At 41.7% G+C, this 27,909-nt stretch overlaps 1 protein-coding gene across 4 annotated transcripts in view; it reads left to right on the top strand.

Moving 5' to 3' along the window:
• The first annotated feature begins 913 nt into the window (after window positions 1-913).
• chst15 (carbohydrate (N-acetylgalactosamine 4-sulfate 6-O) sulfotransferase 15) overlaps window positions 914-27,909 on the top strand; it is a 39,308-nt gene continuing 12,312 nt past the window's right edge. Inside the window, exon 1 of one of the 4 annotated variants that reach the window (XM_042065833.1) lies at window positions 914-1,174. The gene's annotated coding sequence lies outside the window, so the exon portion shown is untranslated. Of the gene's footprint in view, window positions 1,175-10,916; window positions 11,293-27,909 lie in introns of those variants that run through there. The other 3 variants (XM_042065834.1, XM_042065832.1, XM_042065831.1) reach the window with 3 other exon arrangements.

Raw genomic sequence — 27,909 nt, 5'->3', positions numbered from 1 at the left:
TTGAGTATGATGCCAAACATGTCTCTAGATGGACTGACAATGCATAATTTAGAAGGAGCAAGGGTCAAACTAATGGGAAGATGGTCAGAGAGAGAAATGGAGAGAAGCGTGTACATGACTGGCCTAACTACAGACAAATAGAAGAGACATTGACTGCTAGACAGGGTGTATGGAATAGATGGAGTAGTCCTGCAATGTGGTTTTGATGTGGTGATCTACTCACTCACTTTCTTTCCTATCAAAACGAATAGCAGAATTACAGTGGGGTATAGGTCTAGCTTACCTGTTTTAATGGACTCCACAATTTGTTAAAATAATTACTGAACCAAGTAAATAAAAGTACAGTTTTACAGTTGATCATAAGTAGGCCTAGTTGTCAGCTGTGATGGGAGTACAAGTGTCTGAGGGCTTGGGGTTGGTTTGTGATTGTGGTGATTTTACAAGTCTGCATTCAAATAGCATACACAGACATAGCCTAAACTAAAGAGTTGCTTGAATTGCTTTAAGCTGTGGTGTCTTTGAAGCTATTGAAGCGTTAACTCCAAGTTACATGGAAGGGGCTTTCACTTTCTTCATATCAGCAATATGTAGGCTAACTGCAAAATGTATTGAATGTTAATTCATTAGCCTAAATAGTTGCCTAATGTAGGCCTATGGTTCATTAAGGCTCCTGGTTGAAGGAGATACGCATCTCGCACCCATCTATTGGTTTGAATTCGTTTCGAACATCACCAGTTCTGTGAGTATCCTCTCAGGGTCAACTATGAAACGTAATTTTCCAAAACAGTTGGGAGAGATCGGACTCGCTGCCGTAACATGATGACAGTCAGCTGATTGGAGAAATTTGAGTGATGCGCGTTTTCCTGTTTCTGCTCTCCGGTGTTTCACTACCCCCTGTCGCCACACTGACAGCTCAGAAAACCTGAGCATGACCGACCGGGCGTGTGTGTGTCAGAGAGAGAGTGTGTGTGCCGAGAGAGGGGGGCTTCAGCGCAAGTCGAAAATGAGCAGATGAATAAGGCAGACAAACTTGTGAGGACATCTGAATGCCGTGACATTTTCAAATTTCAATGTAAAAGCAATCATTCCTTGGCTCGGATATTTAACATTTATCAAGACGAAGAACGAAGGACGTCCCCGGAATAAACCAAAGGAACTTAAATGGAAAAGCATGGTACGTTCACGTTTCTCAAGTTGGGCATCATAGCCTCATGGATTCTATAGCCTACACTGGAGCTCTGGGCTAACGTAAAGACCACTTGTACATGTTATAGGAAGCAGGCTAATGATATCCGTTTTCGCATGCCTTTCGTCAAATAAATGACTTGAATTCGCCAGCAAAACGCGGTCTTACCGTAAGCCTCATTTTTTGTTTAAGGCTACTTGTGCTTGTATTAAGTATTAAACCGGCAAACATAACTATTTAAATGGCAACAAACGGTCATTAGTTTGCTTGGGCGGCATGGAATTCGGTTCCGTCTGCCCCGGTTCATCTGGAAAGATGATGGTAAATGAACATTTAGATGGTCTGCTGATCGTAGGCTAATCTATCTTGAAATGTTAATGTTTGGTAAGTAGCCTAGGCTATTGTAGTGTGTTCTTTGAAATCAGGTTCCGAAGTGTAGTTTTGGAAACATTGGCAACAAGACTGTTCGGTCCGGACCCCGTGTGTCAGCGCGCACAGTATTGCATTGTTGCTTGCGATTATTATGGCAGCTCGAACAAGGTATAAGAACGGAACAAGATTTTTTTTTTTTTTTTTTTATCACAGATCAGTTCAAGAAACACAACATTTGGACATGAACCAATGTCATTTTCCAGATGTTGCATGCGCATCATATAGGCTTAATGTGTAGGACGTGAACGTGATTTTCCTTTTATAAATCGTGAGACTAATAGCCTATTGGTCTGTATGATCAACAAACTGAAGGGTAGAGGAAAAATAACCATAAATTGCAGTTTTCATGTAGGGTATAGATTGATGGACATTAGCCTATATATAAGGTAACTGCCCAAAGATTGTGTTGCTCCGTGTCCTGCAATGATGTTGTCAGTGAACCATCAGACAGTGGCAGGGTTGGCCTTATCTGTCCAAATGAAGGCTTATAATTGTTTCATCAAGGAAACACTCTCATACTTCTTGCCAAGTCAACACAGCCAACAATATGGATGCCATCAGGGGCAAACATTAGTGACTTAAAACTGAGACATACATGCGCGCGCATGTATGTACACACACACACACACACACACACACTAACACTGCTATTTCTGTTGAATAAATGTAGCAGGTCTGTACAATTATAGTAGATGAGTTTTATTTGCACCTTGCATTTTTGTATTGTTTTTAGTCCTCAGTGTAAGGGCCTGCATGGACAAGAGACCTTGCTCGTTTACAGCACAGTGTGAGACAGGGAAAAACAGTGCCTGTCCAAATAGTAGGTGGAAAGGTTCTGTCCGATGGAAATTATTCGCCATAGTCTCACACCCACTTATTCCAAACGTGGAGCCATTTTGCATTAAACAGATGCAATAACGTCAGGAACCTCAGTGGAGGACCACCTCAAAGGTCATCAAAGGTTTGGGTTGTTATGGCTCCATCTGATTGGCTACCTGGGAGGTAGCTGCCAAATGCTTTGAAAGGAAAACAGCAGACACTCATTAGGCGTCATTCCTCTGTTTTTTCCCCTCTCACAGCTGCACAACAACCGTCAGAATGGCAACAGCACCAAATTACCACCCAGTTGTCCATGTTACTGTTTTGGGCTCTGGATTCGTCTCTTGACACATTGTCAACATTGTGCACATTAGCATTTAAAACTGGATTAATCTGTGTTTTAAGGACAGCGTCTAAGCTTCCTACATTTTATGTATTCTTCTCTAATGTGATGGTTAGTTTTTTACAGATGTGTTTGGGGTGTGTGTTGATGCTGCTGCAGTCACTCCGGGGAATGTGGCACAACTCACAGGAAAACTTGGATTTCTTAGATGTCAAACGAGCCAGGGCCGTTTCCCCCTGACATTTAGCTTACTTCCCCTCTTGGCAGCAAATGAAATGAAACATGGCACTGGGCAGACAGATGACCTTTAGGTCCACCATCCACCCTAGCCATCATGCATATTGTGAGACTCACGCAAAGCACTTTAAAAGAAACTTCTCAAACTTCAGAGCAGGTAGCACTGAGTGGGGATGAGGTAATTGTCCAGAGACTTAAGTTTTCCAGTAATGAACCAGACAAGCTCAGTTCTACCTGCCTAAACTCAGATATAGTGAACATCTCTTGGTGCTCTTTTTCACTCCTTTGTGTATTTCAGTGTCCCAGGAATGGAAAACTTTTTAAGTTTAAGGATACAATAGTGCTCGTGTACTTTTACAGCCGTGATGCCATTCATACGGCAACATTTAAAGCACAGGGCAAGCTAGCTCACCTCGCATTGCTTGAGGAACATTTTTCAATGCTTGTGTTGTATTAGCACATTTTATCAGCTGGAAAATGCTGTCATGGAGCTTGTGTCATACACAAATCTAGATAAAATGCACTGGAAGAGTCGCACTGTTCATTTTTGTGGCTCTAGAACTATAAGACAAAGGGGAAAAAACATTTCTCAGTACAATAAGGACTGATTGTCCTTTACACATGGACTGACAGAGAGACTCAACCTGTCTCTTGAATGCTCCGTCAACCACTATAATCCAAGCCAAATCAAGATATATAGAGGTGAAGAGAAGTAAAGAGACAGATAAATAGATAATGATTGATTGAAAGAACGAGTGAGTGAATGGGAAAAAACCTAGAGAGTTCTAGGCAGAAAAAGAGAGAGAGAGAGAGAAACAAGGAGAGAGAGGGAAGAAAGCGAGAGAGGGATGGGATTGCAAACCTGATGGAGAGAGTAATTTGATTCTAATGTGATTTGTGCCTCTCGATGGCTGGTGATTCATGCCTGCCCATGTCCAGTGTTTCTGCCTCTCGGCAGGACGGGCAATCTTTCAAAGCCACTGGAGCCACTGGTGGCGCTGATGAGGAATTAGGCGGCAGTGCTTTACAATCTCACAGCCGTGTAGCCTGTGGTAAATAACGACAATGTAGAAATATATCACAATCTGTTGTTGGTTCATGCCACACATGTAAGAGAGACAACAGTTCATTGAACCCATCTAGAGAAAATATTTAGTCTCTCGAGGCCCTTGAGAACTTCCAACTGTGCTTTCCATGTGAACCGACAAAGATATGCTTTGTTATACACTATAGGCCTGGCTGGCGCACATTTCTATTTATTTGTATATCATGCATCATGCTAAGCTTGTTGTGAGTTTATGAGTGCATGTAAGACATGCATATGTGATAAATGCAATTGTATGTGCATATGTTTGTGTGTGTTGTACATGTATTTGTTTGTGTTTGTGTTCATGAATATGTGTGTGTGTGTGTGTGAGTATGTTACACACACCCCTCAAGGCCCTGGAAAGCTCCTCAGCTGCTCTGCATGGGCAGATAAGGCTTGAGAGAGCCTGGCTCTTCTCCGATGGCTTGGGGATTGAGCCAGGCCTCCTCAGCCCCCCTCTACCCACTTTCCATCCCCTGGACCACCCAGCCATGTTGGTGCTTACCCACCCCACCCCCATGCCCCTCCTGTTGCCCCAGTCTCCCTCATCCCGTAACCTTCACACCAGGCAGGCGCTTTTCATCTCCATTTGAAATAGAAACATAAACAGAGGTGAGCCACGGACAGATGGACGGTGAAGTGCGGAAGCGGTCGAGCGGCTTTGACTGGTCCCCGTTGGACTGGACTCTGCCAAACGTTCGAGGCTGTTGGCTGTCTTTTTTTAACGGCGCATACAGAATCCTCTGGACGGCTTCCTCGCCGCCTGTAGTGGAGTAGGAGAGAAGAGGGGGAAGTGTGCTGAATGCACGCGGCTGCTTTTCATGTGTTCAAACTGTGGGGGTAACCATGATAACAGGCTTTTGATGCTGACAAAAGACATGCAAATATTAGGCTGAATGCACAAACTCTTGTGGGTAGAAATGAATTTATGAACGAATAAATGAATGAATGAATGAATGAAAATGTGACTAAGTGAGAGACTAAAGGATACATTTGATGAGAGATAAATTTGCCTGGACCTGGAGATTGTGTTCTGATTCTCCAGTGTCGATGGCACCTGCTCTATTTCATCGACTCCTTTGCAGGTATAGTGTGTGGTGAGCCGTGAGAGATTTACTGCCCTTCCTCAGGACGTGTAATTAGCCAGGGTCAGGCTTTACACATTTTATGGGCCAGGCCATTTGAGGAGCCTTCTTATTGCCACTTCAAATCACAAGTACGGCCTGTCGTTGAGTAGTGCCTTGCAATTGCTTTATGCATAAGGGGGAAAGGCCTTGGCCATGGACTGTTATAGTGTGGCACTCAAAACTTCTGTGAAATTTCTCAGCACATGAATGGGTGTGTTATTACCTGGTGTTTGTGTGTATGAGTGTGTGTGTGCATGTTTAGTAACACAGCCAGCTGAGGTAAACTGGGGAAGCCGCCGGCAGACAAGCTGCTCTCTCCTCTCTTTGGTTCACTTTTAATTCCTCTTCTACCTCACGTCTCTCAACGCTAAATGTGAGGTGGATTATTTCCTCAGAAGTTTCTTTTGTCAGAAGAAACGGAACATTACAATGAATCTTTGCCTGGAGCTGAGAGGAAAGGGAAGCGACGCAAGGCATTAAAAAAAAAGGAGGACAAAAGGAAATCCTTGGTCACGTCTGTGGGAATACACCTGCGAAACAGTAGGAGGATGCTTCTGCGTGTCAATCTGTTTGTTATTATGACACAGCAGCACAGAAGCCTGGTGGAAATGAAACAAAAAAAAAACAGAAAATCTCACGTTAGTGGGCAGCTGACAAATGTCGCTCGCAGCCCACATCTGCTTTCCAGATGTCGGTTGGACGGACCTCATGGGGTGTTAGTGTTCCGTTAATCTGTCAACAACTCATTTTCTCAATGTCATTTCGGATGGCAGCATCATTTCTTTTGTGTGTGAATCTGTGTTGTTGTTTTTTTTCAATAACAAATGCCACACTGCCCAAATACATAAGCGGTCACGAGATGCAGTTGGTTAATAGCCTATTGTTTGCCAGAGCAACAGATGCATGGTTGTGCGTAGCTGTGTGCGTGGGCTACAAAATGCCTTTCACACTCCCCATCCTCATGTGCGTATTGCTCTCACAGAGATGGAGAGGGGTAGGGGATATTTATGGATTGCTCAGCTGACAAGGATCTGTCCTTTTCAACAGAGCTCTGGTCACAGGGGCAAGACCTTGGAGGACCAATTTACAGCAGATATCGCTACATTTTCTGAGAGAGAAGGAGAGAGACAGAGAGAGAGCAGAAGTGGTGGTATTTACTGTTTTACGTGATGCACAATTTAATGCACATTTTCTGGCTCTGAGGATATCTTGCAGATTGCAGACTTTCAGATAATAGCTGGAATGAGTAATAAATCAAAAACAAATCCACTGTGAGGCAGACTCAGGCATTTCCCTGTGGTCAGAGCTCTAATGTTCAATCAGATGACAGGTGGAAAAATGGACCAGTCACTTTGGTTTTGTACTCAATTGCATAAATAAATAATAATGAAAAACATAATAGTGACCCGTGCATTTTGTTTACTGTTTTCCTAAGCAGTCATTTTGTGGATCATGTCATTAGATGATATGACAAATCAGAATGAAACATCACCATGGTTTTAATTAAAATGTCACATGCTCATCCTCCTCCTGCCTGTCAGTGGTGTTGTGTCTTGAAAGTGCGCCTCATCTCCCCCTCTGTCCAGTTTTGCCCAGCAGCCTGTCAGCCTCTCGATTTTCGCCCCTCTTTCGTCTCAACACAATTAAATCTACCTGGGCTTGGCTCTCTCCCGTGTCAGAGCGGTTTCATTTCATCCCAGTGTAGGTCAACACCGGGGCGGGTGTTTCCATCCCCCACAATTTTCACTGCAATCATGGTGGTCTAATGGGCTTCACAGAATGACTCTGAATGAGACTGGATCAGCCTTTCAAATGGTCAATTTCCTTATCACTGACTGGACTGGCAGGGGAGCCAGCTGGTGTATCAAACTCCTCCTGAAGACACCTTCTCCCACGAGGGGAGCTCCACTCTCAGTTCAGCTTTCAGCAGATTTATTTACATATCTCACGATGCCAACAGATTTACTGGCAGCATATGTGCTAACCATTTGTAGCTGGTTCTTCAAAACACACTACTTTTTTGCCATTACTAGAACCATTCCTCACATATCACCGATTGGTCTTAACTTAAAGGTTCCAGGTCCAGCTAATGAAGACTCAAGGGCTTCAGCTTCATTGCTAATTCAGATGATAGTCCTTCAGAACTGGGCTTGTGACATTTGTTTTGGCGATGTCAGGCTATGTAAACAAGTCAGCACAACAGATGTTGCTCATATACTGTAGTGGTCACAAATTAAGATGCTGGGCCCTATTTGATCTAAAATGTGTGGTCTGAAGTGTATGGTTTAAGTGTATTTAAAGTGTATATAAGTCACATTTGCTAGTTTGATGGCGAAATAAATAAATAAACGCCAGGTGCATGCCTTAAAAAGGTTACTTACGTTTCTCAATTAATCACGGGTGTGTTTTTGGCATAACATCCAATGAGAGCACCTTCTCCCATCCCCTTTAAAAGCCAGGAGTGCTTTAATCATGGTGCGTTGCTATTATGATGAATGATGAATCAACACATCTCTGTAGAGGAATCTGCTTTTCCTTGTGGACTTGTAAACTTGACAAATATTGCTGTTTTTGTCACTTGAAAGCAGCATATCTTTCATTCACAAGCACCTCACACCATATTTTTGAGAAAATACAGTTGTTTATTGATTTATTATTATGTGTGTATGTTTTCATCTTTGTAGTGTCGTCCATGTGTTTCACATCCACATTCCAACTGCAAAACACATGAACACTTCATAAGAACAATGACATCTCTGTTCTCATTATCCACCATTTGACACCGTGTGCATGGACAGGAAGATGATAACTGCGTTGGTCACAAACTAGTGAAGACACTTTGTGTCCCACCTACTGTAGCGCCACGATGCATTGGGCTTAAGATAGGGTTGGCAGAGAGAAGATGGTAATATTATTGATGGGTAAATTGGGGCAGCCGTGGCCCACTGGTTAGCACTCTGGACTTGTAACCGGAGGGTTGCCGGTTCTAGCCCCGACCAGTGGGCTGTGGCTGAAGTGCCCTTGAGCAAGGCACCTAACCCCTCACTGCTCCCCGAGCACCGCCATTGTAGCAGGCAGCTCACTGCGCCGGGATTAGTGTGTGCTTCACCTCACTGTGTGCTGTGTTTCACTAATTCACGATTGGGTTAAATGCAGAGACCAAATTTCCCCCAATTTCCCTAAATTTCACTATATATAAATATTGCCTGCTCTAAGCATACCATAATATATTCCAGTGTATGGACTGGCTGTATAGAGTGCCAGGCTACACGTCAAGCATTTTTGCATTGGCTAAACCAAGCTCTGTACTGTTGTGTTGAGCATAGACTTTAAATGAGCTGGATCTTCTTCTGGAGATGTGACTGGTCTACTGTTAAAGGAACCATATGTAAGATTGTGGCCAAAACTGGTACTGCAATCACTTTCAAATTACTGTAGAGCGGTGTATCCCCTCCCCCTCCCCCCTGACTCGAGGTTGCCAACCCAGATGGCGAAACACTACTGACTTTGTGATTAGTAGATAGGTGGAGGGTGGGGCATCAGGCCAAAACACAACATGATTTGACAAAACACAACATCAACATCAGTTGAGGGCTGCAACTTCACTTTTTAAATGACAATATCCTGGCCGGACTACTGTTGTCAGTGATATAAATATTTGAAATGAACATGATTTCTTAATGTCTAGTGATATATCAGGGCCACTTTATGATTAATTGAAATACATTTCTTACATACGGTTCCTTTAAGAATCAGAGCACAGTGCCTGAAAGAGAGCTGGGTAGTGGTGGGGACATCACCAGGAGGAAATGATCATGAACAGATTGAAGGTGTTGCCTTTGATCTGGGTAGGAGGTTTCTCTTCAAAGTCTGTCAAATCATTATGATCGCTAGTGGGAATTGTGGAAACTGTCCAACATTAATGTCTTGTCTACTGCACATACACACACTCACACACACATATATAAACAGGTTTGGTCTGTAATGGCTTGAAGTCTTGAAGAGAGTAAAAAAAAAAAACCCTACTGATTAGTTCACACGGAACCTCTTGCATAGCCCTTGCATACATTTTATGTAATAGACACACCAAAACTCTCCGTGATTAGTTCATTTTACACATTGGAGAGCATGCATAATGATACCACACACCTGAGTGGCAGAACATCTCTGAGGCATAGGAAATTACACAATGTGTACATTGTAGATGTCCGGCATCAAGTCGCTCTAATTCAAAGACTTGTATGTGATATAGCACCGTAACAGCCATTTTCTCATGTGCCATCTAGGACTTCTTCCTCGGAAGTCTTAGGAGACTGCTTCCTCCACAGCTTCTTTCTAGTCTTATTTCACACAGCCGTGGATGATGGCATTGGGAAGATTGGAGCCGAGACAATAATTTATGGCATGTTTTGAAAATAACGCCAGCCTGTGAAAACTACTGCCAGCCTCATGAATATTGCTTGCTTCTTCCAAATTGAGCTAAATTGGTCTTAAATAAATAAGCTGCAATGGCCAATAGAGGAATATATAAGACAGACCTTCAGAGTTCTTAAGTGTTCTTGGAAAGAATGTTCTCCTTCTTGCTAGAGCTGACTCACTTTGGTTGACAAAGTGTGTTTGAAACATAAGAACACCTTGAGAATTGAAGCTTTAGGTTCTGATTTTTTATAACACACCAAGATGACTTGACAGCATGACAGCAGAGGGAGACATGATGCACATGGCAGCCTCCTGACCATATTTGGGTCTTAGTACTCACAGGGATCTGGGTTCGATTCCCAATCTGGGATCATTTCCCTATTTCAACCCCACCACTCTCTCTTCTGTCTCCACTGTCCTCTCAAATAAAGGCAAAAACCACAAAAAACATGACTTTGCAGCATTGTGAATGTCATCTGGCAAAGCTGTCCTGGAAGATTTATAAGGGTTATAAATGAGGTTCATAGAAATCTATTTCTTTCAGAATATGAAGATATGTGAAAGACATTGGTGTGAGACGAGAGAGGGATATATCAGTGTGAGGCAAGAGAGAGAAGGATATCAGTGTGAGGCAAGAGAGAGATAACGGTGTGAGGCAGTGTGAGACGAGAGTAGGGGGTGGGAGTGTCATATCTTTTTTAAGCATTTTTGCCATTTCGTTCAAAAGAAAACTCAGTTTTTAGTCACTGAAATGGTTATTTAGAAAAACTTGAGAAAAACTCCCTGTTTTCATGTGGACAGGGAAAAAAAGGGTTTTGGGATTGTGACGTGATTTGGGATTGTGACTCCTTTGTGTGAAATGTTTACAGGTCTCTGACCACCATCTGCTGTGGCGCAGCTAGCTAGGCCTACAGTGCCTGTACCATATTCGGGTCCGAGTGCCCACGGGGACACAGGCTCGAATCCGACCTGCAGTCATTTCCCGATCCCACCCCATCTCTCTCTCCCACTTGCTTCCTGTTTCACTCTCCACTGTCCTGTCCAAATAAAGAAACAAAAATATTTTATAAAAAAAAGTCACAACTGAACTACTAACTAATAACCACCGAACCTATTGAGAAAGCAACCCAATGCAATTCTAATACAACTTAACTAAGGGCCCGTTTACACATATCTAGATGTTTGTATAAACGCATACTTTGGTATGCGTTTTGCCCTTTCGTTTACACGTAAACTTGTTACTTTTACAAACGAACTCCAAAGTGAAAATTTATTAAAACGATGACGCTTTCGATTGTGTCGTGTGTCAATTCGATTTCATATGTGCAGCAAAGATTCTAGAGCGGAGCTTTTGACGTGCAGTGCAGTGCCTGCCTGAACATTTCACACAGACTGTAGCCTACACACCACACCTGATATGCGATTATTTTTAATATTTCGCATACTATTTCGTGCTCACCTCACACAGGTTCACACAACTGTCTGTTGACTTCTGAGTTAATTATAGAGTTTACTTCATGTAAGTAAGTTTCGTCTTGTGACGCTAACATAGCCTAGGCTAGGCCTACTCAACGGATAACATGTTGGATTAAGTCATCTTCATTTCCAAACCTAGAGAATGTACACGTATGTAGAAGATAAGGTAGGCTATGTTTGTTATTCTGGCCCGCTGTGGCATGATTAATTGCCGTATCTGAGAAGTTATGCTATGGTGAGTTTTGGCAGTGGGTTTGCTATTCTGGTCAGTTTGGCATACCGTGCGAGTTTTATCCTTGGCGCATTGAAAGTGTTGTGATGTTGGCTCTGCTGCCAACACGGTCATTAAAACAGCCGCCCCATTTCAGTTCTCAGTTAAAAGGCCTTATGTGTGCTATGTGCAGACTACTAGCTGGGTCATTGTCCATGAGCACTTGCCAGCAACTCATGGATACTCAATAGCCTACCACACTTACATCACGGCAGTGTTATTACATGTCTTTATTTAAAATGCAGATATTCTCATGAATTACTGTAGCCTAGGCCTATTATTGGATGTAAGATCGCAAGGTGTGTGGGCGTCTGTCTGTGGGCGTAGGCTACACGGCATTCTAAATCGCCTGTTTACGTTGTGGATAGCTACATAAATGTAGCCTAATGTTTTTACACCTGTAGGCGTTTTGTTATTAGGCATTTTGACCCTAATCGCATGTTATAGTTCTTAAGTTTTTTATGGCCATGGGTGTCTTTTGGGTGTAAAACCAATGAGAGTGACATCCGTCATTCCAGCAAGCAGTGCAACATCTAACAGCGCATCGGTATTTTCATTATTGACTTTGGCTAAGTGGCAATTGCTGGTGTTGATATAAAGCAGGCGTCGCCAACCTTTTTTCCTCCAAGAGGTAGCCTACTTTGACAAAATGAACATGGGCGAGAGCTAATGTTTATAGGCTATTAGTAGCATAATCCGTGCCCTCCTGAACTTTCCTCACTTTATACTGTAGCCTACTAAGAGAAAGGAGTTCTCGTCATCGGTCCAAATGTATGAGCTGCTTTATGAGTCGCTTTTTGCCATTTCCCTTCGGTTTAATCAGCCCAAAACGCGTAGCCTTCTGTACACTTTATATGTACCTTAAGTTTATTCTCGGATATGCAATTGAACTTTGACTGATAGCACAATTACAGACGCCGAAGTGTAAAGTGAACCGTGAGATGTTGGTAGGCTTTTGCACATTTTAATCAATGCTTGCCACGATATAACATAACTGACAACTCATCTCCATCTCATATTGTATATTGTTGGCCAAACTGATAAACTAGCACTGGTAAACCAACGTGTCTTTCTCCTTGCCAGTAGGCCTAGGCCAGGGGTCGGCAACCTGCCGCATATGCGGCTCTTTGATCCCTCTGATGCGGCTCAGCCTTTGAAAATAATTAATGAGTATTTAATTAAAATGTATTTTATTTTAGTTCGTTCATTTTCAAAATGTAATATTGTAGCTCTATCTGAGTAGCCTAATTTATATAACTTTCCACCTCACATGACTCCATAACGTAGCCTGCACAATATTGGTAGGCCTACATTCGTGGTTCGTTGCCATGTCAATATCAAACAAAATCACCGATTTCCCTCCATTCCAGTCAACGACAACACTTTAATTGTTATTGTTGATGTGTGCACTTGCTGTAGGCAAAATGAACTGCCCGTTATCGCACACTGCAACGAGTTAGTATTGCTGTGTTAACCCTATTCCACTTGCATGTGAGAAATCTTTCTCACATATGAAAAATATAAAGACAAACCTGTGCTTACGTTTAAGGGCAATTCCGCGCAAAACTGTCACATACATAACGCCAACACAATCCCATGGTAGGCTATTTAGTTGGCGTTATGGATATATGACAGTTTTGCGTGGAGTTGCCCTTAAATGATGACAGCCTCAATTCTTGCATGAAACTTCACCTCACTGAATATGAGCCAACCAGACTCCAAGGCCATCACCAAATCTAATCGCTGGTAGGCCTAATGTTCAATTTCGCCAATGACATGTCAACGAAAATTGAGTGTGTTGATACTTTGCATACCAAAGGACACAATAGTCAAGTCAAGTCAAGTCAAGTCAAGTCAAGTTTATTTATATAGCACATTTCATACACAGAGGTCATTCAATGTGCTTTACATAAACAAAACCAAACGATAATAACAAATAAAAGCATAGAAGGGCAATATAGTCAAAGAATAGTTAAAAGGTAAAGATCATAATAAAAGGAAAACATAAAACACAAGGTAAAATCATTCATCATCAAAGAATAATTAGTAAGCAAAAACAAAGGCAAAAGTAGTAAAAAAAGTAATAAAAGACAAAGTAGAATAATTATCGAGGCAGATTCAGAATTTGTAACTCGGCACAGTTAGCAGAAAGCGTCTGAGAACAGTTTGGTCTTAAGTCTAGATTTAAAACTGGCTACAGTTGGGGCCTTTTTAATGTCATCCGAAAGTTGGTTCCACAGCTGAGCCGCATAGCAGCTAAAAGCTGCTTCACCATGTTTAGTTCTAACTGTAGGTTTTACTAGCAGGTTTTTCACCTGGGACCTGAGAGGACGAGAAGGTGTGTACTGCTGAAGCATGTCTGACAAGTATTTAGGTCCTGCTCCATTTACTGATTTATAAACAAGCAATAGTGCTTTAAAGTCAATTCTGTGACTTACTGGAAGCCAGTGCAAGGACTTAAGAATTGGAGTAATGTGGTCAGTTCTTTTAGTTTTTGTTAGAGTCCTAGCTGCTGCATTTTGTATCACCTGAAGCTGTTTAATAGTCTTTTTAGGAAGGCCTGTGAACAGTCCATTGCAGTAATCAACCCTGCTGGAGATAAATGCATGAATGAGTTTTTCTAAGTCATGTTTTGACATCAGCCCTCTGAGTTTGACAATATTTTTGAGGTGGTAAAAAGCTGATTTAGTTATCGCTTTCATGTGGCTGTTGAAATTTAGATCACTGTCAATTAATACACCAAGGTTTTTAACAGTATCCTTTGCCTTCAACCCTTTTGTGTCAAGGAGAGTGGCAACCCTAAGTCTTTCCTCATTTTTACCAAATATAATTACTTCAGTTTTTTCTTTGTTCAGCTGAAGAAAATTTTGAGACATCCAGGTGTTGATTTGTTCTATACACTGACACATAGATTCAAGAGGACCATAGTTGTTTGGTGATAGAGCTAAGTAAATTTGTGTGTCATCTGCATAGCTATGATATGAAATCAAATTATTTTGAATGATTTGTCCAAGTGGGAGCATATAGAGGTTGAATAATAGTGGCCCCAAGATCGACCCCTGGGGAACACCACAGGTCAAGGACGTTGGTGTTGAGGTACAGTTTCCGATGGCAACAAAGAAGCTCCTTTCTTGTAGATATGATTTTAGCCAGCTGATAACTATGCCTGTAAATCCAACCCAGTGTTCTAGTCTGTGTAGTAAAATATTGTGATCAACAGTGTCAAATGCTGCACTAAGGTCCAGTAGCACTAGGACTGATGTTTTACCTGAATCTGTGTTGAGGCGTATGTCATTGGAAACTTTAATGAGAGCTGTTTCAGTGCTGTGATTTGCCCGAAAACCAGACTGAAAGTAATCAAAATACCCATTTGATGTTAGGAAGGTGGTTAATTGATTAAAGACTACTTTTTCAATAATTTTGCCAATAAAAGGTAGATTGGATATGGGCCTGTAATTGTTTAGCATGGAGGCATCCAGGTTATTCTTCTTGAGAAGTGGCTTTACAACAGCTGTTTTCAGTGACTTAGGAAAAGTGCCAGACAGCAATGATACATTTACAATTTGAAGGACATCCGCCGCTATGAGGTGAAAAACAGTTTTGAAGAAATTGGTAGGCAGAGTGTCTAAGACACATGTGGAAGGGCTGAGATTCTGTACCGTTTTTTCAAGTGTTTCGTAGTCTATCAAGCTGAACTCTGACATCAAGTTTAGTTTCCCTCTGTTTGTTGCTGGAAGTTCAGGTTGTTGAATTTGTAATTGAGCAGATATGTTGAGTCTGATTTTGTCAATTTTACCTTTAAAAAAAGATGAAAACTCATTGCATTTATTAGTTGAGAGAAGTTCAGGCGCTAATTGTGAGGGGGGATTTGTTAACTTATCAACAGTTGAAAATAGAATACGAGTGTTATTTGAACTTCTATTGATAATGTTAGAAAAGAAAGACTGTCTTGCTTTGCATATTTCAGAGTTATATGTGCAGAGCATCTCTTTATGGATTTCATAGTGGATCTGAAGTTTGTATTTACGCCATTTTCTTTCAGTCTTCCTACACTCTCTTTTTAGAAGTTTAACTGCTGGATTTTGCCTCCATGGTGCTTTCTGTTTGTCCTTAACTTTCTTGAATTGTAATGGAGCAATGTCATCCATAATGTTTGCCATTTTTGCATTAAAGTGATCAAATAAGTCTTCAGAGTCTGACAGTTGACTTGACTTTAGTGAAAGTGCTTGCTCAAAGAGAGCACTTCTCTGATCATTTATGATTCTCCTTTTTACCATCATAGCTGTGTTTTGAGTGTGTGGGGACATAGACACATCAAAGAACACGCAAAAATGATCAGATAAGGCCAGGTCTTTAACAGCTGTAGAGACATCGAGACCCTTTGTGATAACAAGGTCGAGGGTATGGCCGAGAGAGTGTGTTGGCCCCTGTACATGCTGTGTTAGGGAGAAAGTATCGATTAGTGCAATGAATTCCTTGGCATAATTGTTTTCAGGATTATCCACATGCAAGTTTAGATCCCCTGATATAATAAGACAGTCATACTCTATGCAAACAACTGATAGCAGTTCACCTAGCTCTTCAAGAAAAACTTTAGCTGAATGTTTTGGAGGCCTGTAAATTGTCAGTAATAAAATCTGAGGAGAAGACTTAATGCATGCACACAGATATTCAAATGAAGTAAAGTCACCGAATGATGACTGATTGCACTGAAAAGACGTCTTGAAAATTGTGGCTATCCCCCCACCTCTTTTATTTGCTCTGGTAGCACTCAAAAAACTGAAGTTTGGGGGAGCTGATTCGATGAGAGTAGCAGCACTGTTTGCTTGATCTAACCATGTCTCAGTTAAAAGTAAAAAATCAAGGTTGTGTGTGCAAATTAGATCATGAATTAAGAATGATTTGTTTGAAAGAGATCTGATATTTAGGAGTGCTAGTTTTGTTAGTTTAAGTGTTGGGGAAATATGATCCATGGGGGAAATCTGAGGTTGATGTGGTACGGGTAGGAGATTGGACTGGTTTACCCTATAAGCTCGATGCATTTGTGTTCTATTTCTTGTCAATACAGGAATAGAGAATGTCATGGGCTTACTGGGTCCCGGCATGTTCTCAAAACTACTGTCAGTACCATTTATATTGCAGGGACCCTGAGAATATCATGCAATACAGTCATCATATAATTGTCCCCTGCTGCTGCCATCTGTATTTTCCACTGCACATTCCATGCTATATGCCGGCTGAGAAAATGAACTAAGAGGATGCTGCTGCTTAAGAGATCCTTCTAAACGGGGAGGGGGAGGGCGAGGGGGTGGAGGTGCCCTTCGCTTCTTTGGTGCTAATGATCTTGGGCTAGTAAAACTCTGCATGGCTACTGGTAGCAGTCTCTCCATTCTTGCAGGGAACATCATGTGCTTGGGTGGGGATGGTGATGGGTATTCAGGGGATCCTGTGGAGTTTGAGTGGGTGGTGGGATGAAGGGGTGGGGATGGGGATGGGAGATTAGGGGGGTTTGTGTGGCCTGGGGAGTTTGATTGGGTGGGGACGTGATTGGGTGTGGGTGGTGATGGGAAATCAAGGAGGTTGGGGTTGAAAATTGATCCAGAGTCTCCATCTGCCTGCTGAGGTTCTGGGAAGTTTGTTGCAGATGCTCCGCTTTCAGCATGTATTCCAGTAGTGTATTCCATGTGTCTTTGTGGTGACAAGGAGACGACGGAGGTGGGGAGGGGTATTGGTACTGGTGTTACAACATGACCCTTCCTTTCTGATATCCTCTCAGCAGCTTTGATAGGTGCTATCTCCTCATGCTCATCACATCCATTTGTTTGCTGAGATTCCAGGGAGTTTGACGCCAGTGATTGACTTTGAGTCATTTTAGCAGCACCCATCTTATCTTGTCCAGTGGACATGGCTTGGCATTGTTGAGCTGGTTGTTTATGTTTCTCCAAGGTCTGCATTTCAGTGGAGGCTAGCGGGTGGTTATCAGAGGGCCCCACAGCAGGGGAGGTTGGGCATATCTCTGTTTCAGCCTACTATTCAGCCTACTATTCAGATAGTATTCGGTTAAGATCTTGGCCCCAGTCCAACTCAGCTCTGTGCTATTTGGTCTGAAGTATTCCCTGCGATTCCAAAAAAGGTTAAAATTGTCAATAAAATTCATCCCAACTGAAAAGCATTTGGGAAACAACATACAATCATCCTTTCCCCATTTATATGTCTCACAGCAAAGTCGCCTAGAACGAGGGTTGTGGGATGAATAGGGGTCGAGTGCTGCTTCTTGTCTGTGCCCATCTTTCTTTTGTTGTGGTTTGATCGCTGCCTGCTTTGGGTCTGTTCCCTGGAAAATTCCTCTCTCACGTCCCGGAGGCATTCAAATCTGTTCCATAGTGTTAGGGGCTGTGGGCTTCCCTTAGGACCACAAGCCCTGTAGTAGCTTGCTGATCTGTCTGTATTTCTGATACGAGGCCTGAAGTTAACATCTGAATTTACTGGTGTTGAGGTAATTACAGTTCTTGTATTACGTTTTTTGTTTTTTGGTCTGGCACCTTGCCTGTGCCAAGGCTCTGTACTCACATTTCCCTTTGTGAGGTCGATGCATTCATCTGCTCTATTAGCAGTGATATTAGACTGCTGGGTTACATTCTCTGCATTTCCAGTAGTTGCTGTACTCACTTCATGAGATGCCTCTCGTAGTTCATCTGTCGTTGATGGAAGGGCATGCATCTTTGATTCCAAAGTAGAAATCCTCTGTTCTAGCTCAGTACATTTTCGGCATGATCTCCTGGGTCTCTGGTGGTGGTGGTGTTTAGCCTACATGGGCAGCCTAAAGGCCTATAGCCTACTTCTGTCATTCCACTTTACATTTCAAGTTACTTGCACATTACTATATATAGTTACTTTTAAAACTAGTAGAAAATGTATTTAAAAATCCTCTGTTGAATGAAAGTAGCCTAACTGTACTTTAAATATCCAAACTTTTTCTTGTAACCGTCTTTATGTGGCTCTTCTGAGATTAAAAAAAAATAAAACATTTGTAAAAGTGGCTCTCCACACTGTAAAACCCAACTTGCTGTTTGAACTTAAATATTTATGTAACCATGCTGCGAAATAATTTTATGTTACGACAACAAAGACAATGGAGTTAACTCAAATAAAACTTGCTATTTGACTCAACTTAACTAGTTTGTATGACTAGATAGCTTTAGTTGATATAACTTGATATCTTTAGTTCATTTAACTTCAGCACTTGATATCTTTAGTTAATATAACTTGATTACTTTAGTTGACATAACTTCACCACTTAATATCCTTAGTTGATATAACTTGAAACCTTGAGTTGATTTAACTTCAGCACTTGATACCTTTAGTTGATATAACTTCATCACTTGGTAGCTTTAGTTGATATAACTTATCCTTAAGCTACTTAAACCTTTGGATGATTTCACTGCAATGCTAGTGAGTTACATACACCAACTACTTAAATGTAATGTAGTTCTCACCCCACACATCTAATACAATTTAACAATTAATACTGCCCAATATGTTTCTTGTTTTATTGAAGATATAGCTTCATAAACCAAAAACACTGAGATCTAACTCAAGCCTCTTTAATAAAAACAGATGAGTAAATACAATTACTTTTTGGAACAAATACTTATTTTCTATCAGTTACACACCCCATGAAGGCTTGAATTCATGAAGATTGTTTGTTTTTGCATTATTGAGCCAATAATTTGATTAAAGAGTGAAGACTCACATTTTTGTCTCAATAAGGAATGCAACAAAAATAAAACATAAATGAATTGAAGGCTTCATGAGGTGTGTAAGTGATAGAAAAGAAGTCATTTTTGAGTGAGCTACACACACACACACATTCACACACAGACAGACAGACAGACAGACACACACACACACACACTCTTAAAACAGTACCAACACATGTCATCAAAATGGAACATTTGTACCATCTCACTAGGTGTCCATTATTTAATGCATCCATTATTTAATGCATCTTATTTAGGCAATCACCAATACTAAAATGTATCTTGCATTGTAAGTTATAGAAATTTAAGGCAATTTTCCATTTTGATGACCTCTTAAACAAATGTTTTGGCATTAAACAATGTGCAGCCAGTTACAAATAATAGAGCAATTAACCAAAGAATAAAAAAAGTGCATCACAAATAACAAGATTGATCACATACACACTGTGGATAAAACCCCAGTTTGTGTTACCTTCCCCCAAATAAATCCATACTGTGTGTTTTACTGTCCTTCAAAATGAATACACACAAGTGTGTTACCCTGTCCCCAAAATAAACACACCGAGTGTGTTACTGTGTCCCCCAAATAAATCCATACTGTGTGTTTTACTGTCCTTCAAAATGAATACACACGAGTGTGTTACCGTGTCCCCAAAATAAACACACCGAGTGTGTTACTGTCCCCCCCAAATAAATCCACACCGTGTGTGTTACTGTGTCCCCCAAATAAATCCATACCGTGTGTGTTACTGTGTCCCCCAAATAAATCCATACCGTGTGTGTTATTGTGTCCCCCAAACAGTACACAATCTATAAGACGTCTAACAAAAATAACAAAGAGTCCATTTCTCAATCAAGTTCACATTTTGTTCACATTTGGGCAAAGCTTAAACTCTGCTTTAAGCTTACATGGTTTTCCTCAAGAGTCTGTTTCTCAAGCCATGAACCAACGCAGTGCAATGGCCTCCACCAATGTCCATGAGCACCTTCTGAATGACTTCAAATGTGTACCTTGTGTCTTTGGGGTAGTCAATGTTCAGTGCATAGAGCAGACCCATCAGAAGTGCCACAGCCGTTGGAAAATCACTGAGCGACGGAAGGATGATTTCTTCCTCAATGACCACAGCGAAACCAACAGTATCATTCCCGTCTGCCACCACGAGGATGCCCACAGTCATTCCTCTAGTCATGTCCTCCTTAGCAACTGTGGCCTAAAAAAAATGGACAAACATGTGATAAAATAAACCTTCATTGATTCTGTTGTTGTGGCCAAAACGGCTGACCTGCAAGATCACAACACTTCACAATATTGATAATGTTTTATTTTTTTTAAAAAGCACAATGTGAGCTATTGAGTACTTAAAAACCTATTTTTAAAGGCAATTATTAAAAAAACAAAAAACAAATAACACCCAGTGTGAAATGAGCAGTGCTTTCATTAGCCCCCTTCAGATCGTAGGGCCAAAGCCAAGCTAGCCAGGCCGTGCAAAGGCTAATTCCTTTCGCACCTTTAGGTGCGGGCGCTAACTGGTGCCACTTGGGGCTATAGACCCCTGAATTCTGGCCCACCCAAAATGTTAGGCCACTTGGCTCGACAACCTGAAGCCGGCTACTGAGTTAATTTATGTGCCACAGAAGTTATGTGAAGCCTGGACAATGACATTGAGGCCATGCTGGTATGGACATACACACATGTTGGAGCGGTTAGCGCTATAGGGATATTTACTCTTGATTGGTCCCAACCCGCTGTTTAGGTCCTAAAATACAGGATATGTACATGTAAGGGTAAATCCATAAGAATGGGGGGGGGATGATCTGCATTGACAAAATATAAAATATACCTGAACTTTCTTGTAAAAGTTGGACGCAACATCTTTGAGGTAGTCGGGGAGCCCCATCAGACCGATGGTCCTTTTCCATTGGTTGAAACACTAAAAACAATTGACAATACACAATCAATGGAACAGCTTCAAATCAGATAGCATCAGAAGAGAGTATTTAACAGTAAATAAAGTGTGTGTGTGTGAAAGTGTTAAATTCTGTAGCTCTATGTTCTTAATATACCAATTTCATCCAACCAGAGAGAGACACAGATACAGGATAAACAAGAGCAATTATAAGTCATGAAACAAAGAAAGCAGCAGACAAAATTGGAAAACTATAAATTTGAAACTGATAAAGCGTTTTTTTTTTCTGGTTCGATGACACCATTGACCCGTGTGAAAATACGTTTGCTGTTTATTAAAGAGAGGACAGGAAAAAAGACAGGAACTGGGAGAACCCTGTTACTGAACCAACACCATGTAGTAATATTTACTATAATAACTTTTGTTTAAACAGAAAAACATATTGTTTAAAATATCACACAAGCCTACTTACATCACTATCCAGTGTTGTCAACAGCTTCTTCAGCTCCACCACACTTGGCTCTGTAGAGATCAATAAACCTCTGCAGACTTGTCAAGGCCAGCAGAGAGACAGCCTTTCAGGTCAACAGTGGTGAGGCGAGCAAACTCTAGTAGGCATAAAAGAAGCAAATAACAAGCCGAGGGATTCAATAGCACTGATAATTATCATTTTAAAGTCTTCATGACAGCAGATATTAGCAATTGTTGCTTAACACAGCTATTTTCCTCAAGCAAACAACAAAATAGCACTGTATTACCCCCATGCTTTCTACTAGGAGGCGACCAGTGTTGAGCATGAACTAATTCATTTTTCTATTAACTTTGAACTGAACTTAACATATTTCTAACTAAAGAACTTGAACTGACTCCCAGAGTTCCTCGGCTTCTAAACAAAACTGTTAATGAACTAAACATGAACTAGTTTTAAAACTGAATTGGTGAAATATGAACGTGAATTTGTTCATTTTCTTTTGAACGAACTGAACTGAAGTGTGAACTTTGCCAACACTGCAGGCGACCCTATCGGTTGAGGGTTGAGCGTGTGAAGTGGCTGAAACGCAGGTCACATGGCGAATAGGAGCCCTGCTATCCCACTATGAAGTACACCGAGCGTCATGTTTCAGGGCTAACTAGCTGTGTCCTAAAGAAAGCTAACCGCAAGCAAACTAAATAAACGGTCTCCTGTCCTGGTCTTAATAATTTCTCCTTTCGAAATCGACGAATAATGTCTAGGGCAGCTAACTCGGTCTGCTACGCTGTTAGCTATGCTGTGAATTTCAGCCAGCAAGTTTTGCTGTTACATTTTCAATATACTTGAATAAACGGGGCAACACGGACGACAATTTCATCAAGTAAAACATGTAAAATATTACTTGCAAGTTAACATTTACACTCACCTTGTAAAAATACGATGATGGGTATCAGTCTCTGGTGGTGTTCCATCCATGGTTTCCATCCATTTCACTCTGCACCCGACCGAAAGAATGCGCGCCAGTAAGCCACTATGACGCAAGACGCAAAACGTGCTACACGTGATGCTGCACAAATTGGCAGTAGTCAACTCAACTTGACATTTATTATTAACATAACATGGCTTTTCATTGAGTGAACTTCCATGTAGTTGAGACGTTTTCAATTGATTATTTTAAGTTAAAATGACTTTTTGCACAAATCTGTGTTGTATTGAAAAGGAAAAATTAGTTATGAAAACAAACAAGCAACATTGGGTTTTACAGTGAAAAAAGGTTGCCGACCCCTGGCCTAGGCTAATTGAGGGGAGGGAGGGCGAGCAACGCAGACAAGTAGACGACCTAGACAACACTTTATTCTAGGTTCTACATAAACATTCACCTTTGGAATCATTTTGCGTTCCAGTGTGTATGGATATATTTTTTAATCAAATGTCGTGTAAACGTGATTAAAAAAACAAACGCATACAAAAATATCCATTTAAAAAAAAAAATCTAGATACGTGTAAACAAGCCCATAACAACTTCAAACTCATGGTACACTGACATATAAAATGGAGGATGAAGTCTCTGACATCGTCAGTGCATGCCCAGGAGCCAACTTTTTGAGCAGGCCAACCACATAGCCGGTGCCATGTGTTCAGATTGGATGATCATGTTAATTTGCCTACTGAAAAATAAGTTGCCCAATATCAAAGGGAACATGCCAGAACAATAATACTCAGGAACATTGCCCAGCAACATTACTCGAAAAGGTCATCAGCTTTGGAGGACACATAAGCTTACACATCACAGTCAAAGTTGTTCCAAAGTTCTACCAAAAACAGGCAAACTTGACTTGAGTTGAGTTAGTGGGTTGGTGTGAGCATGCAACTAACATGTTGCTCATCTGGCACTGGATAATCTTCCTGAATCTCGGTAGTCTAGGCAAATTACTAATATCACCAAAAGTATTGGTTTTACCAGAAATATTTTGGCAGCATTTTTAAACTACAAAAATACACATATATACAGTATTTTGATATAAAATACACTGCCATTTTCTTCAAACCAATAAAATACAAATAACAAAATGCTATTTTCTATTTGAAATACATATCAAAATTACTGACCATCCCTGTAGCTGCACCATGCAGGACACGCCTATTTTGATTTCATTGGTCATCATTGGTCATCATTGGTTGGCTTTATATGGGTAAAATGGCTGCAATTAAAATGGAGATAGATTTTTCATACCAAAGTCAGAGAAACTAGGCAGATTCATCTTGCAAAAAATAGTCTAAATAGTCCCCCCTAGACCCTCATCTATGGCATAGGCAATGTAAGCTTACACAACAAAATACACAATAGTTGACTATTTTGATGCTGTGAATCTAAAGCTCTCTGGTACTCCACTTCTGAAATAAGATTGTCTGACTGGTTGTGCATACACTAAAAAGGTCCACAAATTGGGAAAAAGACTCGCCTCATCCATCAGATTGGCTACGCACCTGAGCAGAGGGATATCTGAGCGGAAATGAGAGAGATGTCAGAGTGAGATATGTAAGATGAGTGTGAGACAAGTGAGATGAGTTTTTCAGATATACACAGGAGAGGTGATAAATTCATTGTGCTGTAAGTAGGAGATTTTCACAGTGGCCAATCAGCAACCAAGACTATTTAATATCACACAACATGACGCAAGATAAAACAGCAATGCACAGCTGGCCGGTGGCCAATCACAAACACGCTGCATGTTGTGCCCAGGATACGTAACGGCTCTTCTTCACGGTACCAAATGCGCTGCCAGTAGCCTGAATGTCCAACCAATGAGAGATGTCAGTGTGAGACAGTGAGGTGGGGTTGGGGAGTTTGTTGTAGGAGTAATTACCTCATGATTTATGCTATGGTGCATTGGATGATTCTGCCTACACTATACTAGTTTTTACCAAAAAATACTTTTTTAATAACTTTCTTTCAAGCACAGATCAAAGTGTGTGTGTGTGTGTGTGTGTGTGTGTGTGTGTGTGTGTGTGTGTGTGTGTGTGTGTGTGTGTGAACCCGAATGTGAATGTGCTCCTTCTGTGAGAGTATGTACTAGTATATTCAGCTTTTGAAAAAGTACATCTGTTCCTCTGGGAGAGACCCTTTCTCCATCAGCTCTTTTGTGTTTGTGTGTGTGTGTGTGTGTGTGTGTGTGTGTGTGTGTTCCTAACCATCAGTTTTTCTACCCTTGTATCATCCTGTGTGAGTGTGTGTGTGTGTGTGTGTTTGTGTGTGTGTGTGTGTGTGTGTGTGTGTGTGTGAGCTGATCTGTGTGTGTTTCCGTACATGACTGCATAACCTGCAGCCTTTTCGAACACCCCTGGTACTGCCTCCGTATGCATTATTCACTGGGACTCTATCTCTCGTTACTTAGATCCCCCCCCCCCCCATCTTAAATTAATTGTGATGAACATTTAATGGCTGCCGGGGGTCTCTGCGCCATCGTGCCCTGCGGCAGAAGCTGGCACTCGGCTTGCCTAACGCCGCCACACAAAGAACGTGGCATCAGTGGGTACAGCAGAAGAAAAGCCAACAGACTTGGCAGTGTTGCCAGAGCTGTAAGACTATAAGAAGATGGAGTTCTCAAGAGTCTGTAGCAGGAGATTTTTTTTTTGGGGGGGGCAATGAATGAGGGAGTTATAGTTTTCTTACCTGTCCATATTTTTGATTTGGGTGCGGGTGACTGAATATTAATGTGGCCTTGTTTGTGTACAGGCTTCATTATGAATTGAATTTCAGTCTCCGTTTTGTTTTGATTTGATTTGTTTTTGTGCGTCTTTGTCCTGGCCCATTTGGGTGAAACAGGATGATTAGTTATGTAAGACACATTCTGGATGGCATTCAGTAATGATACGCATCAAGAACTGAACTGTGCCTCAGACAGGGCTGTGATAAGGTGCTGTTGTTATGGCTTGTCTGTCTGATTTTGAATTGTGACACAAAAATGTTTTATGTATGATGTACACATTTAAACACACAGCCCTTCACTGCAATGTAGCCATCAACTTGCACTGCATAGTACACAAACATTAGCTTGCACAAACACAGTCACACACACACACACACACACACACACACACACACACACACATGCATACATGTGTACGCATACACACAGAAACAAGTACATAAACACACAGTAGTGGGTAAATGGATAACATACACACACTCACACACACACACACACACACACACACACATACACACACACACACTCACTCTCTCTCACACACACACACACACAGTCACACACCCAGACACACCACATACACACAGAGACACACATACATACACACACACTCAAGTACATAAACATAAACACACATACACTCACAGAGCCCTCCACAGATCTATTTTTAAGATTTTCCAAGCGCGTGTTCCTGTGGTCTCTCCCTGCCCCCCCCCCCCCCACACACACACACACATACCTCTCACCCCTGCCCACCGTGGCCCAACACAGTGCGCTACAGTATCACGTTCCCTTCCGCGGTGGTGCTCCTGCGAGTGGGTAGGCGTGGCAGGCCCGACCTCGGACCCAGATTGTTGGCATTCCAGTCCACGGTTCCCCACTCCGCTGCCTGCTGATCCATTCATCATGGCACCGCCTGCCACTAACAGAGGCACATTGTGCGCTCAGACAGGCACAGTCTAGCACTGGATGGGGACGGTGCCAACTCTGCCCCTCCCCTCCCCCACTGCCTGCTGCTGTAATGTCCACGCCCCTCCTCCAGGCTCGTCTGTGGCTCCAGTCCGAGGGGACTATCTCTTTGGTCTGGCCCAGATCAGGAGCTTTCCACTGTCTCCTCTTGTATACTGTGCGCAAGTGAAGAGGAGAGTTTACTTGTCTCACTGACACCCCCGCCCCCCCAAAAAAGGGGAAAAAAGCATTAAGGTTTGCTCTTTCATTCATTTCATGCTGATACATAAGTGTTTCCCATACGAAATCAAAACCGGCCGCCACACATGGATATTCTATGTTGTACTATTTAAATTAAAGATAAGATAAAATCCTTTCATTGAGCTGCGCTTTTTACGCACGCAGCCTTTCCTTGCCCCGCCCCGCTCTCTCTCGTAAGGAGCCCGCTGCCCCTCCTCTGCATGTGCATTTAACAAAACATTAAGGATTGTTGAAGGATTGTTGTTGCCACATAGAAGCATTGCATAGAAGACAGTGGGCTAAATTGCTATTAAATCCGCTTAGCATCGTGACAATGCTGCGCAAATTTGTTCAAAACTGCTGCATTAAAGTTAACTCTGCTAAGGTCTTATCAGAACATAGTACATTGAGGAGACTAAAATAAGTTAAGTGCAATCAAGCAGTATCTCAAAGCTAACATTAGAATACTGTTTGGATGTCGAGTTTAGCATGCTTACAGCTGTTTGTCAATTTCGATACTCATGCAGGGCTCATTTCATTGACTCTGACACTGAATGTTTGCAAAATCCCGATGTAAATGGAAAAGAGTTTTCCAAGACTCAAAAGTGCTTGTCACAATGAGAAGTACGAACCTTTATTTTAACTATGTAGAAAACGTTATGAATTGCATCCACACATCAGCAGCCTTTTAACTGTGTACATAATCCATATCCATTTTGCGAAAAATAAAATAAAACCTGAGGGTTTCAGTTGTTAAATAGGTGAAAACAATACATTTAGCCATGTAGCCCCATGTATTTTGGACTCGCACGCGATCGCCATCTAGGTGAACTCTGGTGAACTGCAGCCAAATTCGGTTTGTATGGGATTAATAGAGAGTGGGGAGGCTCTCCCCCCCAAGTCGTGCTACCGCCACAAATTCAGTCAAATTCTGTGGGAAACACTGTACATGTAGGCCCCTTCCTCCTCTACACACAAACAAACACACACACACATCTCAGATAAATGCTTTGGCACTGACATGTAAACACAAGCATACTCTTTCTCAAGAATGTGATTCCAGAGTCAGGAATGTCCAGTAGAGATTAGCTCTCGGCTGGGTCACACATGAATAATCCAGGGTAAAATAAACTGGAGTGTTAACAACCTGGACAGCACATCTGATGGAACACTAATGGACCAAACAGGCTTTTACGTGTTTAAGCTCTACAAGTGATTGGCGTGATGACCGCCATTAAAAGAGACATCACCTCACCTGTAAATAAGTAATTTTCACACAGCATTTTCAAACCGATCTCAATGTGCTCCAGTTCCATAGTTACATGGATGGTGCCATAGTTACATGGATGGCATGGATCTCATCTGGATTACTACTTTTCCCACTAAACTCTCAGCTAAAGAATCAGGATATCACACTGTCAGGCTGGCTATCAAGCTAAATGCTGATTGGCTGCAGCAACTGACAATCAGAGCCT

Source organism: Alosa sapidissima, chromosome 16, assembly GCF_018492685.1.
Source record: "Alosa sapidissima isolate fAloSap1 chromosome 16, fAloSap1.pri, whole genome shotgun sequence".
NCBI classification, from domain to species: Eukaryota; Metazoa; Chordata; class Actinopteri; order Clupeiformes; family Clupeidae; genus Alosa; species Alosa sapidissima.
This window is presented reverse-complemented; position numbering and strand designations above follow the sequence as displayed.